This window comes from Podarcis raffonei, chromosome 3, assembly GCF_027172205.1.
Source record: "Podarcis raffonei isolate rPodRaf1 chromosome 3, rPodRaf1.pri, whole genome shotgun sequence".
Taxonomy (NCBI): Eukaryota; Metazoa; Chordata; class Lepidosauria; order Squamata; family Lacertidae; genus Podarcis; species Podarcis raffonei.
This window is the reverse complement of record NC_070604.1, coordinates 94,843,466-94,855,879: the sequence shown is the minus strand read 5'-3', so window position 1 is coordinate 94,855,879 and position 12,414 is coordinate 94,843,466.

The window sequence follows — 12,414 nt, the reverse complement described above, 5'->3', positions numbered from 1 at the left end:
CCTGAAAAGACAGAAGTTTGGTGGTATTGCTCAGTGATAGAGCATGTGCTTTCCATGCAGAAGGTCCCAAATTCAATCCCTGGGGTCTCCGGGTAAGGCTGAAGGAGACGCTTTCCTGAAATGCTGGAGAGCTGCTGCCGGTCAGTGCAGATGACACTGAGTTAGATGAACCAATGGCATGACTTGGCATAAGGCTAAATGACCAAATAAACAAACAAATGATAGAGAGCCCCTAGTAGGGCAGGTTAATCATAGCTAATGAATTAATTGGTTGGGGTGGGATCAAGTGTTGCAAGGGTGGACTTGTGCTCATGGAAGAGAACGTCTCCTTCATCTACTTCCCCCTGCAGCCCCACTTCCCTGGGTGCCTCCAAAATATGCTTTGCAGAGTCCCCCCAAACCCCTGGAGCAAATTTTAAGGGCAGGTGGGGAGGAGAGGAAGGTGACAGCATTGCATACAACACTGGGAAAGACCCTAGAGCAGGCTGCCTCAACCTCGGCCCTCCAGATGTTTTGGTACTACAATTCCCATCATCCCTGACCACTGGTTCTGCTAGCTAGGGATCATGGGAGTTGTAGGCCAAAAACATCTGGAAGGCTGAGGTTGAGGAAGCCTGCCTTAGAGCATGTGTGGGGAATTTTGGTCCATCAGATGTTGCTAAACTACAACTCCCCTCAGCCCTGGCAAGCATGGTCAATGGCCAGGGATGATGTAAATTGTATTTCAGCAACATCTGGTGGGTCAGAGGTTTCCCATTCCTGGGAATAAAACTAGAGAGTGCCTGCCATTGAGCTGATGTAGACAATACTGAGCGAGATGGACCAATGGTCTGGTTCAGGTCCATTAAGGGGATTCAACTTTTACCAATTCCCCTCTATCCAGTCACCACATGGTTTCGCCCCGGTGACATGGGAGCCCACAGGAGAGCCTCTGGATCAGGGTTTCCCAAACTTGTGTCTCTAGCTGTTTTTTTGGACTACGGTTCCCATCATTCATGACTACTGGCCCTCCTAGCTAGGGATGATAGGAGTTGTAGTCTGAAAACAGCAAGAGAAGCAAGTTTGGGAAAACCTGCTCTGGATGATTCAGTGGCTTGGTCGGCTGATCAGTGACCCAATAACTGGTTCTCAAGCCATGTAGACATCTGAATTCCCTTTCCCTCACATTCATTACAAAAGAGAACTTCAGTTTAGTAGTGCCTGAAGACACAATAAATGGAGGGACTGGGATTTAAATGTTTTGAACAACTTTTTAAAAAAATAATTGTCGCTGTGCATGCAATGAATTGTGACCCTGAATGAATGTGAGGGAAAGGAATCCACATGGCAGGGGAGAAATTCTTGGCCAGTTCCGACCCCTCTGGCATGTTCTCTCTTCTCAGAACTGTGGGAGCCACCATTTCCACTCCTGGGCAGGTGGGTGGGGAAGAACTTGGCTGATAGCAGAGTTACACAATCATCACCTGCTGCTAGTAAATCTATATCATATTCTCCTGGCCGGTGACATTTTAAAAAAACCTTCCTGGATAACAATAAAACTGTTTAGGGTATCGAAGCCAGGAACCAGTGTTTAAGGAGATGTAAGTTGGAAGGAACTTCAGCAGTGTTGGCTTGCAGTTGAAATGAGATGTGAATATGGTGGCCATGTGCCCTACTTTACAAAGAGCAGTCCTCTATCTGAAGGTACTTTCTGCTTGAAGGGCTGTCCAAGCGTGGTTTCAAGATAAAGAAATGTAAGAAGGGACAGCAGGAGGGACCTTGAAGTTGTCCATCAGCAGTTACAACCTGGACAGCGGACTGAGCAGGCATACAGGTGACCACAGGTCAAAGTCTTCCGTGCTACACCAAGCATAGGCATATTGTAAGAACCCCAGCTAAAATTATCCTAATTCTGCAAGCTACGGCTAGCTGGAACCAACTCTTTTTTGGCTTCCTCCCAAAATAGCACTTTTGGGGGGCAAGGTGCTCAAATACACACGTTTTTGAGAACCGCACAAAATCATGGCCCCAAAATCACGCCGAAACATCACACAAGATTATGGCAACCAAAATGGCTGCCGTTCTCTTCCAATAAAAAATGAAATGTCTTGGTTCTTCCCCTGATCAGCCTTCCTTTTTTTATTTCTCTTCACTAGCCTAGGCTCTTGGATAAGGCCTGAGAGCCTTATCCAAAGTGGAAGGCAAACAATACTGTAAACAAAGAGAGGTAGTAACTGATTTTCAAGGGAGCAGTAAATACTCAGAGTTCAACACCATTCAAACAATTATGCTTTTGTCTGCTGTGATGTGAAGCCTTCTCGTGTAGAACATATTGTATCACGTGGCATTGGCTGTTTATTCTTAGCTTCCCCGACATGGAGATGATGCCTTCAGGGCAGCTCTTTTCAAAAAGAGAAGGTTGGATTTCATATGTAAAACTGTCAATCTGACCTTTGGGCTGTGGTAGTGAGCTGTGAGAAAACAAAACAGGGCCTGTGTCCTGGGATGCATGTGAAAGTCAAAAGTGTATTGTTGGTCGGGGGCATCACAAGGAACGTGTCTTGAGGCTACCCAATGATCAAGAATCTAGATGGCGGATCGCTGGCATCACCTACATATGTATAGGTAGCAGGTTTCCCTGTCTTCCAGCCTGAAGTGAAAGGCCAATGCAGGCACAAGATATGCCTTGAAACAGGCACCCTGGGCAACCAAGCTGAAAAAGGACCTGGAAACCAAGCCTTATGAGGAACAGTTGAGGGAGAAGAGAAGAATGAGAAATGACATGATAGCCAGGCGAAAATGTTTCTCTACAACCAGGCTTTTCAGTGACCTTTTAAATGTCTTTGTGGGAGCAGGATTATTGGTTCACTTTTCTTGTTTTAGTATGCATTTTGTATTTTTATGTTGTGAAGCACCTTGGGATCTTCAGATACAAATTTAATCAACAACAACAGTCATCATCAAATATCTGAAGGTCCTTCATGTGGAAAATGGAGCAAGCTAAGAGCTAAATCTTAAATCTTATCATACTTCATGTGTGGTGTTTTCTGTGCTTTTGTTTTGCCCCCCACCCCAATGGGATTAAAAAAGCTTTGAGTAACGACAATAGAAAGAAAACACTTTTTTCTGAAGGTCTTCCTCTTGCAGCTCTTTATGGCTCATTCCTCTTATATAGCTTTGCAGCCTGAGTCTATTTTAAAAGTATTAGGATTGTGCACCAAATTCCTGAGGAGTTCCAGGAGTGGTTCATAGAATCATCTAGTACAACCCTTTGCAATGCAGGAATCTCAACTAAAGCATCCGTTACAGATGGGCATCCCACCTCTCCTTAAAAACCTCCAAGGAAGGAGACTCCCCCACCTTCCAATGGAGTCTGTTCCACTATTGAAGTTCTTCCTGATGTTTAGTTGGAATCTCATTTCTTGTAACTTGAAGCCATTGGTTTGAGCCCTACCCTCCAGAACAGGAGAAAACAAGCCCGTTAGAGACTTGAAGATGGCTGTCATAGCTCCTCTCAGTCTCTTTTCCAGGCTAAACATACCCAACTTCCTCAACTGTTCCTCATAAGGCTTAGGACAGCTTAACCGGTAAAGCAGGAAACTCCTAATATCAGGGTCATGGGTTCAAACCCCACGTTGGGCCAAAGTTTCCTGAGTCGCAGGGGGTTTGACTAGATGACTACATGAACTCTATGATTCTATGGTTCTGTCATTGCCCTCCTCTGAACTCATTCCAGCTTGTCAATATGCTTCTTAAATTGTGGTGTCCAGAACTGGACATAGTACTCCAGATGTGGTCTGACCAAGGCAGAATACAGCAGAACTATTAATTCCCTTGGTTGAGGCACTATACTTCTGTTCATGCAGCTGCTTCCTTCTTGTAGTTTCCTGACCTTTAGCAGGCTTCTGTAGCACCACATCAGTTTCCTGAGCATCAGAGTAGTTAATTCCACCCTGCCTATCAAGATTAATATGAGGAGACTGTTACCTTCCTGTGGTCTTTCCATTGCCCACTATAGAAAACAATATGCTAGACTGTTGGTTAGATCCAACAGGACTCTTCCTATATTCTTGGAGGTGTTCTTGTCTTTCAAGCTGGTTCCTAACTCAGAAAAGTTTATTTTTCCCTACCTCTTCCGCTAGCTCAACTCTGACATATGGGTTGTCTTACATTGTTGGGGTTTCATGGAGGGTAGCAATGCAGCAGCTATTCTATTCCCTTGGTCATGTGTGACCTACTTCTAAGAAGCCCAGATACAAGGCACTTGAAGCCCTTTCTACATGTATTCTATTTTTAGAGAGCGCACACTTTATGGGGGCACTTATGTCTGTCATCAACAGATCAATGGCCAACATCTTATTTCTGCTACTGTTCTGCGACACAATGTCAAGCCTACAATTTCGGTGGTCCATTGAAGGTCAACACTTTTCTCGCATTTTGACAAGCTCTGCAAGCTGATCAGAAAGAACTTCAGAACTTCATCGAGCCCAAACTTGCGATGTAAAACAAGAGTGAATGATACCTACCATGCCAACAGCAGCAGTCTTGTTCACAACACAAAGAAGAAGGTGGAAGCCAAGGCGCTTTATGGCTGTGGTGCCCTTCAGAACAACAAAATCTGGAGAGAGATAGGCAGTTGCTTTCTACTAAGCCAGATCTATGCGGTTCAGTATTGTCTCCTCATATGGTTGGCTGCTGTGAGAACAGGAGGCTGGACTAGATGGGCTCAAACATCTATGGCAGATGTTTCTCATTGTCCATTACCTGTTCCTTTTTAAAAACTGGATATTAGTGATGGGAGAGAAAGTCGATTCAGTTTGCATTAAGCTGAATTTACAAAATTTGCAGTTTCTGCCACGGCCGCATTTGAGCGGCTAAACCCCGCCCCCAAGCCTCGACCTGATTGTTTGGCTGCCCGGGGGCATGGCATGGCAGCTGGGATAGCTGGGCAGGGTCCGAAACGCCCCCTGCCAATGCGGGAAATGGCTCTCGCTCACAACTCCTGCCCTCTGCAAGGAGGAGAGGCTTTTCTGAAACAAGATGAGAAACACTTCTCTGACCAAATAATTGCTGCCTTGAGCAACCATATTGTCCTACCCTGGAAACTGGCCCCCCTTCTGCCCCAGGCCGAGCCTATATTTGGCTATATCACATGCCTCAGGCCCTTTTGAGCATCATTTGTTTGTGCAAGCCCCCGACTCCAGCCTGTGCTGGAGTTTGGCCAAGATCTGACAGGTCTTTTTTGGCTTGTATTTGCTGCAGCTGAAGAGAGGAATAGGATCAGATTGTGAGTCTATTTATACTTTTCCTCATTCATCAGCTTGACTTCAGATACCTGATTATCTACTTACAGAAAAGACATTGTCATTTGCAATCCTCCGTCCAAGCTATCTTCCTGCTACCATCGCTGTGGACTTTGTGCTTTTATACAATATGGCTGGGAGAGTAGCTTTGTTTAGATTTGTGTTCTTTAGGTTGATGCTCTCCTCATAACAAAGTTAACAGCTGGTGGATAGCATGGTACTCATGGCGAAAATAACCCCGGGTTAAAAAAAATGGCTGTTTTGTCCCATTTTAGGAAACAACACAGTCCCGTTTAGCCATGACAATTATTTGTATAGACAGAAGGCTTCTAGTGTCAGGATTGTGGGTGAGTGTATGGGCCAAAATGGGGATTAAAATATACTGTTTCCTGGATTCCAGTGTTAAGCATAATTTTAGCATGTCCATCCCTGTTGTGCAAATATAGTACAATCAAAATTCCTTATACTTATTATCAATGGACAGTTGGTTGGCAGCTTCATATAACTTTCTTGATTGAGTTTCTCATTAAAGTCTTTCCAGGTAATCAGGGGCATCATATATATGCACAAGAGAAGCACAATTGTTCTTTTGTTATTCATATCAAGAGAAACATTAAACTGTGCTTCATAGAATCATAGAGTTGGAAGGAACCCTGAGGATCATCTAGTCGAACCCCCTTCAATGCAGGAATATGCAGCTGCCCCATATAGGGATCGAACCTTCAACCTTGGCATTATCAGCACTGCACTCTAACCAACTGAGCTATCCAGTCCTCAGTTAGAAGCAAACATTTGATGTCCACATCAAAATGGTAAGATACAATACACAGCAAAAGCCACACTGGACAGAAATGTTAAAATTGATCTAATGGTGGTGCATGCCTTATTTCTGGAGGAAGACTATTCCAGAGGGCAGGAGCCACCACAGAAAAGGTCCTCTTCCTGGTTGTGGCCAGATGGATGTCTACAGGATGCTGCATAACCATGATCTTAATGATCTGCATAAGTAAGTCTGTATGGGAGAAGGTGTTCTCTCAGATATGTGGTACTTTTATAAGATTGTGTATAAAAATATAGTATAGGCATACTTTTAGTAGCATAGAATAGTGAATTGATGGAAAGTTTTGTTTGGTCATTGACAGGCAACAAAGACCTGTGGGATAAAGCCAGTAATCAGGCACAAAGAGTCAAGGCTGAATTCAAGGGAGAGGCTCAAGAAGCAAGTTAGAAGTCAGAATTAAAGGATAGCTAAGGATACTGGAGGGACGCGGGTGGCGCTGTTGGTTAAATGACAGAGCCTAGGACTTGCTGATCAGAAGGTCGGCGGTTTGAATCCCCGCGACGGGGTGAGCTCCCGTTGCTCAGTCCCAGCTCCTGCCAACCTAGCAGTTCAAAAGCATGTCAAAGTGCAAGTAGATAAATAGGTACCGCTAAGGCAGGAAGGTAAACAGCGTTTCTGTGCGCTGCTCTGGTTCGCCAGAAGCGGCTTAGTCATGCTGGCCACATGACCTGGAAGCTGTACGCCAGCTCCCTCGGCCAATAAAGCGAGATGAGTGCCGCAACCCCAGAGTCGGTCACGACAGGACCTAATGGTCAGAGGTCCCTTTACCTTTTACTAAGGGAAATGGAATACACCATAGCTCAGGAAAACAACTTATACACCTTCCTGCCCATTCTCAGCTGGAACAGGGACCACCAATGGCCAGTCTGGGAGGACAGTCAGTCCAGAGTTTAAGAGTATTCCACTGAGAAGTTGCCACCTACAATTGAGTGGTGCACATGGGGCAGTTGCCCCCCGTTCCCAACTCTTTGATTCTGAAGGCCCTCTATGCAATAGAGTTTTAAAAGAAACAAGCAAATTAATATCCTTGCCATTATGACCACTGCCATTCTAGCGGTAGACAATTGTGAGTGTAAAGTACCTGTTTATTGTTTCACCGTTTATTGTTCATCTGATAGAGCAAATACTTCCAAGGTTAGGTGTGTTATGCAATGCATTTTTGATGGTATCTGCATTTTGTTATCAACACTGAATGCTGACATTGCACCTGCTGTTTCTAAAAAGTGGCAGAGGAAATCCTATAATATACTCTGCGATTGCATTACAAATCCTGGGGCATGTAGCTAAGAGCTCCATAAAGCCCCCAATGACAGATTGCCGAGTTAAAAATAGACTGAAAACCCACATAACCTGTCCAACTTGTAGGTTGCAAATGAAAGACATTTATGAAGTTCGTGTCTATGATTGGTTTGACTGATAGTGGATGTCTGCCTGACCTTGCCGACTCAGCTGCAACTTACTTTCAAGGAGTCAGCAGGCAAAGCAAGCAAGCTAATAATGAACCAAAACCAGCAATCTTTTTGCTCTGTTTGTCCTCACAGAAGCTCCTGAGCTGATGCCTCAGTGTGCAACCCAAGGTATATGAAAGAGGGGAAGATGTGTGCTGGGCTGCCTGTGGATTTTATACACTTGAAATCCAAACAAGGACTTCCCATGTCCATCAAGGAGAGCCGTTGAGAATCATGCCTTGTGTTTTCTGAGCCTCATATATGCTGGATCAATTAACTGGAGAAACACACCCTGCCCTGCAATAAAATAAATCCCAGTTGAATATGCCTTAATACTTGAGTTTCATGGCATTTCCCCCTCAAAATCCACCCCAAGATAGCTAAAATGACCCCTTTTTTATAGGCTCCAAATGGGGGACATATTTTCTCCACAATGGATAAAAGTGTAAGTCTACAAGTTGTATCGACCAAATTACACAATAGGCATGACTGCAGCAGGTAGGCCGAGAAGCAGAAAAACAGTCTAGATCAGGCATCCCCAACCTGCGGCCCTCCAGATGTTTTGGCCTACAACTCCCATGATCCCTAGCTAACAGGACCAGTGGTCAGGGATGATAGGAATTGTAGTCCAAAACATCTGGAGGGCCAAAGGTTGGGGATGCCTAATCTAGATCACCAGGCCATCTTCGAAATGGATAGAACACATGTGGGACTCACAAAGTTGCTTCAGGATGGAGTGCTGCTGTTCAGAATCCAGACCACTCCGCTTGATTCCTAATGCCCCCTACCCATTTTCCATTCACCTCCTACACATAGTTAGCATCTGGTGCCATAGAGCATGCTCAGTCCTCATGAGAGTGTTTTTAGGGCTCCCTCCAAATTTAGGAATAGCTTTCTGATTTTTTATTTTGTTTGCATTTCTGCAAAACTTGGAGTTCTAAGCTTACTGATAAATTTATTGTTCTAAGCGGTTTAGTCATGCTGGCCACATGACCCAAAAAGCTGTCTGTGGACCAACACTGGCTCCCTTGGTCTGAAAGTAGAGGTGAGCGCCGTACCCCATGGTTGAATTTGACTGGACTTAACCATCATGGGGTCCTTTCCCTTTTCCTTTTACCTACCATTTGGGCTACAGAAACAATGTAACTCCTCCTGAACATCATCATCATTCACAGCAGGTCTCAGGGCAGGTCACAACAATCTATAATTAAAAACAGTTAAAACAAATGACAGTCACAGGAATAGGGTGGGTCCTATACATCAGAAACACAGGGAACTATGAAGAAAGTGACTCAGGCTTCCTGTTTTCTGTGCGTCTTTGCAGCATCCGCAGAGGAGCTCTCATTTCTTCCCCTGTAGTGAGACATCTGAATTGTCCGCGCATTAGGACCTTGTGTACATCACCATCAGGGGAAGTTGCAAGATTTGCATGGATGTCAGATATTACAAAGAAGTACAGAGAGCAGGAAGCACTTGCCACTCACGCACTCTTATTTCCATGCAGCCTTTATGTGGGGATGACAAACCGCAGATTCCTCACAACTAAGGTACAGATCCCTGGAACCTCCCTTGGTCACCAAGCCTTATGTGACCTGATAACTGTGTCTCTTTCATTCCAGTCCTGACCATGATAAATGATACAGTCCCATTACCTAAGTGATTTGTAAGTTGTTTTTATGTAGGCATGATCTTTCTCCAGGGCAGGAAGCTGTACTAGAAAACCTTCAAGTCTCTTCTAGACCAGGATTCTGCCAGCCCCAGTTCTTATTGGACTCCACAGCCAAGATGGCTGCTCCCAAACATTGGAGCTCCCTTCCTAGAGAAGTTAGACTGGCTCCTTCCTTATTGTCCTTTCACCGGCAGGTGGAGACTATTTTATTTCGAAAGGATTTTGGGAACTGAATGTTTTTGGGTTTTTTTAAGGAAAGGACTTTAATAGTGCTGTGCTGATTTTATTATCTGTGTTTTAAAAGATTCATTTTTCATGTTGTTTTAATTCTATTACAGTTTATCTATTTATTTTATTTATTAAGCTGATATACCGCCCCTTCATCAGCAGATCAAAGGGCAGTTTACTGTAGGAATTACTTTCTATGGAGTTTAATTACCTTTTAACAACGATATATGATTACCTTTTATATATACTTCTCTTTTGTATTTTTCTCTCTTCTTTTAATTTGCATAAGGCACCTTGAGTCCTGGGCTAGGAAAAAGGCAGGATCTAAATAAATATCGTAACAACAACAACAACAACTTGGTCAATGGTCAGGGGTGATGCAAGTTGCCTTCCAAAATATCTGCAGGATGTTTCCAGTTGGAGAAAGCTACTCTGCTATAACATGATGGATATCCAGAAACATTTGGTGAACTTCCACGTTCTTATTCTACTTCCTTTTCTATGATTACTGTATTTTTTGCTCTATAAGACTCACTTTTTCCCTCCTAAAAAGTAAGGGGAAATGTGTGGTCGTCTTATGGAGCGAATGTAGGCTGCACAGCTATCCCAGAAGCCAGAACAGCAAGAGGGATTGCTGCTTTCACTGCGCAGCGATCCCTCTTGCTGTTCTGGCTTCTGAGATTCAGAATTTATTTTTTTTGTTTTCCTCCTCCAAAAATTAGGTGCGTCTTATAGAGCAAAAAATACGGTGCATACCATTTTCCCTTATGACTATGGCTTTCACTCTCCTTCGTATCCAGCGCCCCTCTTGAATCATAGCTGACTTTTTCTCTGATGACACATTGGCTTTCTATAGCTGCCTATAAGGGAGGTGTCTGTGAGGAAGCCAGTTAAGGCCAGTCGAAACCCTTTGGAAAGCCTTGCCTCTCGTAACCTTTGACAGCAGAGAGAGTTCCTCTGATGATACAGGTTACTAAGTACAAGGAGGGCACTGTTGCTATGTATTACACAAGGGTCCATCTGGGGATAAGTAGACAACAGGTTACATTACAGCAGACCTTGGCCTTAAATCCCAGTGACTATACTTGAAAAGAGTTCGAGTAATTTGCCAGACTGGCCCAGGAATGGAGCGTATTAATCCAATTACTTGACCTAGCTTCTCAAGCCAACACACAACCAATTGTCAGAAGAGTTTACACTCCCGCTGTTGGGATGAAAAGTTAGACTTTGTGTGTTTATGGCAGGCCTAAAAATACATGAGAAAGAATTCAGAGCACCTGACATCATTATGAGGCCCTTCTATTTCAACCAAGCCCAATTACGCATTTGCTAAAATTTGCAGTTTGTCAGTGGTGCAAGCCAGACAGTTTTAGCTCTCCCCAAGATTATATCAGACATGTTTTGCTCACTATAATGGAACAAGAATACACCCCCACCCCCACCCCCAAATATTTACGCTAGGGAGAGTGGGGGCAGGGGACGATGTGTAGGTATTTCAGGTAGATATTGCAAGTGACCCATAATTCAGCACCTGCTATAGTTTCTTCTTCTTGATTCTCCAGTGACAAGTAAGTGTCAAGCTAAAAAAAACCAAACAGGTTGTTTGTGATTTTCAGAGGGATAGGCAACTGGTGGCTAGAGAACTCTGAGATGCCAGGGGGTAAAAAGAGTTCCTCTTTATACAGGCCTTTCGCTGAGTAACAGCTCATGTCCTTTTTAAATGTGTTGGGGGTTTATTGGGTTGGTTTCGTTTTCATTTTTATTATGTATTTTGCGTTTTTATATTGTGATTTTATGTTTTAACCTCCCTGAGACCTGCGGGCAAAGAGCAATATACAAATCTAATTAATTAATTAATTAATTAATTAATTAAAATAATAGTAATTATTTTATTATTATCCTGTCAAGCTCCTAGCATTGTTCTAGATCACAAGTGCATCCTTCTACCATCATGACCCTAAGTCATACACACTTTTATACAGTGGTACCTCTAGTTACGAACTTAATTCTTTCCAGAGGTCCGTTCTTAACCTGAAACTGTTCTTAACTAGAGACATGCTTTTGCTAATGGGACCTCTTGCTGCTGCTGCGCCGCTGGCACATGATTTCCATTCTCATCCTGGGGCAAAGTTCTCAACTCAAGGTAACTCTTCCAGGTTAGCAGAGTTTGTAACCTGAAGCGTTTGCAACCTGAGGCGTTTGTAACTCGAGGTACCACTGTACACGCTTTCTGCAAAGCGATTTCCCCGATAGAATACATTTTATACGCTAATTTCACAAATATATACACAAATATATACTTTTTTACGTACACTTTATTCCAGTACCTGCATTTTTGTGCATATCACTTTCGGCTGTAGAGATGCATCACAATATTCAGAAAAGGAGGGTTATTTCAAAGGAGGGCTGTGTTTCGGTTCATATATTGTTCTGGGAAGTGTGTGAATCTGGTAAGTTTGCCTTTGGATGCGAATTGAATGGAATTCCTAGGGAAGGAGACTTTGGGAAATGCTGTTCATTGCAAGAGCCACCCACCATTTTGTGTCCCTCAGCTTTGCCTATGGAGTCTTGTCTTTTTTTGTATATGCCCATAGCATTACATTCACTGTTTTCAAAGCATAGATCCATCTGTCTATGCTGAGAGCTGTTTGTTCTCAAGTGAGAACACAAAAATTTAGAAAAGGGCCTGCGTTTGTCTGAAGTTTGTAACATCTCAATGGCTAAGATATACAGCACGATATCCTTTGGACTGATGAAGCCATAAAAGTGAATCTTGTAAATTCCCATCTAATGAGCTAGCTGCTGTTTTACAAGAAGCCCCCTCATGAGATCCTTGGGGACTATGTGGCAAAAAGAGAGGGAGCATTATAATCAGGAAACCAGAGTGATCTCATGCAGTACAGTGGTACCTCGGGTTAAGTACTTAATTCGTTCCAGAGGTCAGTT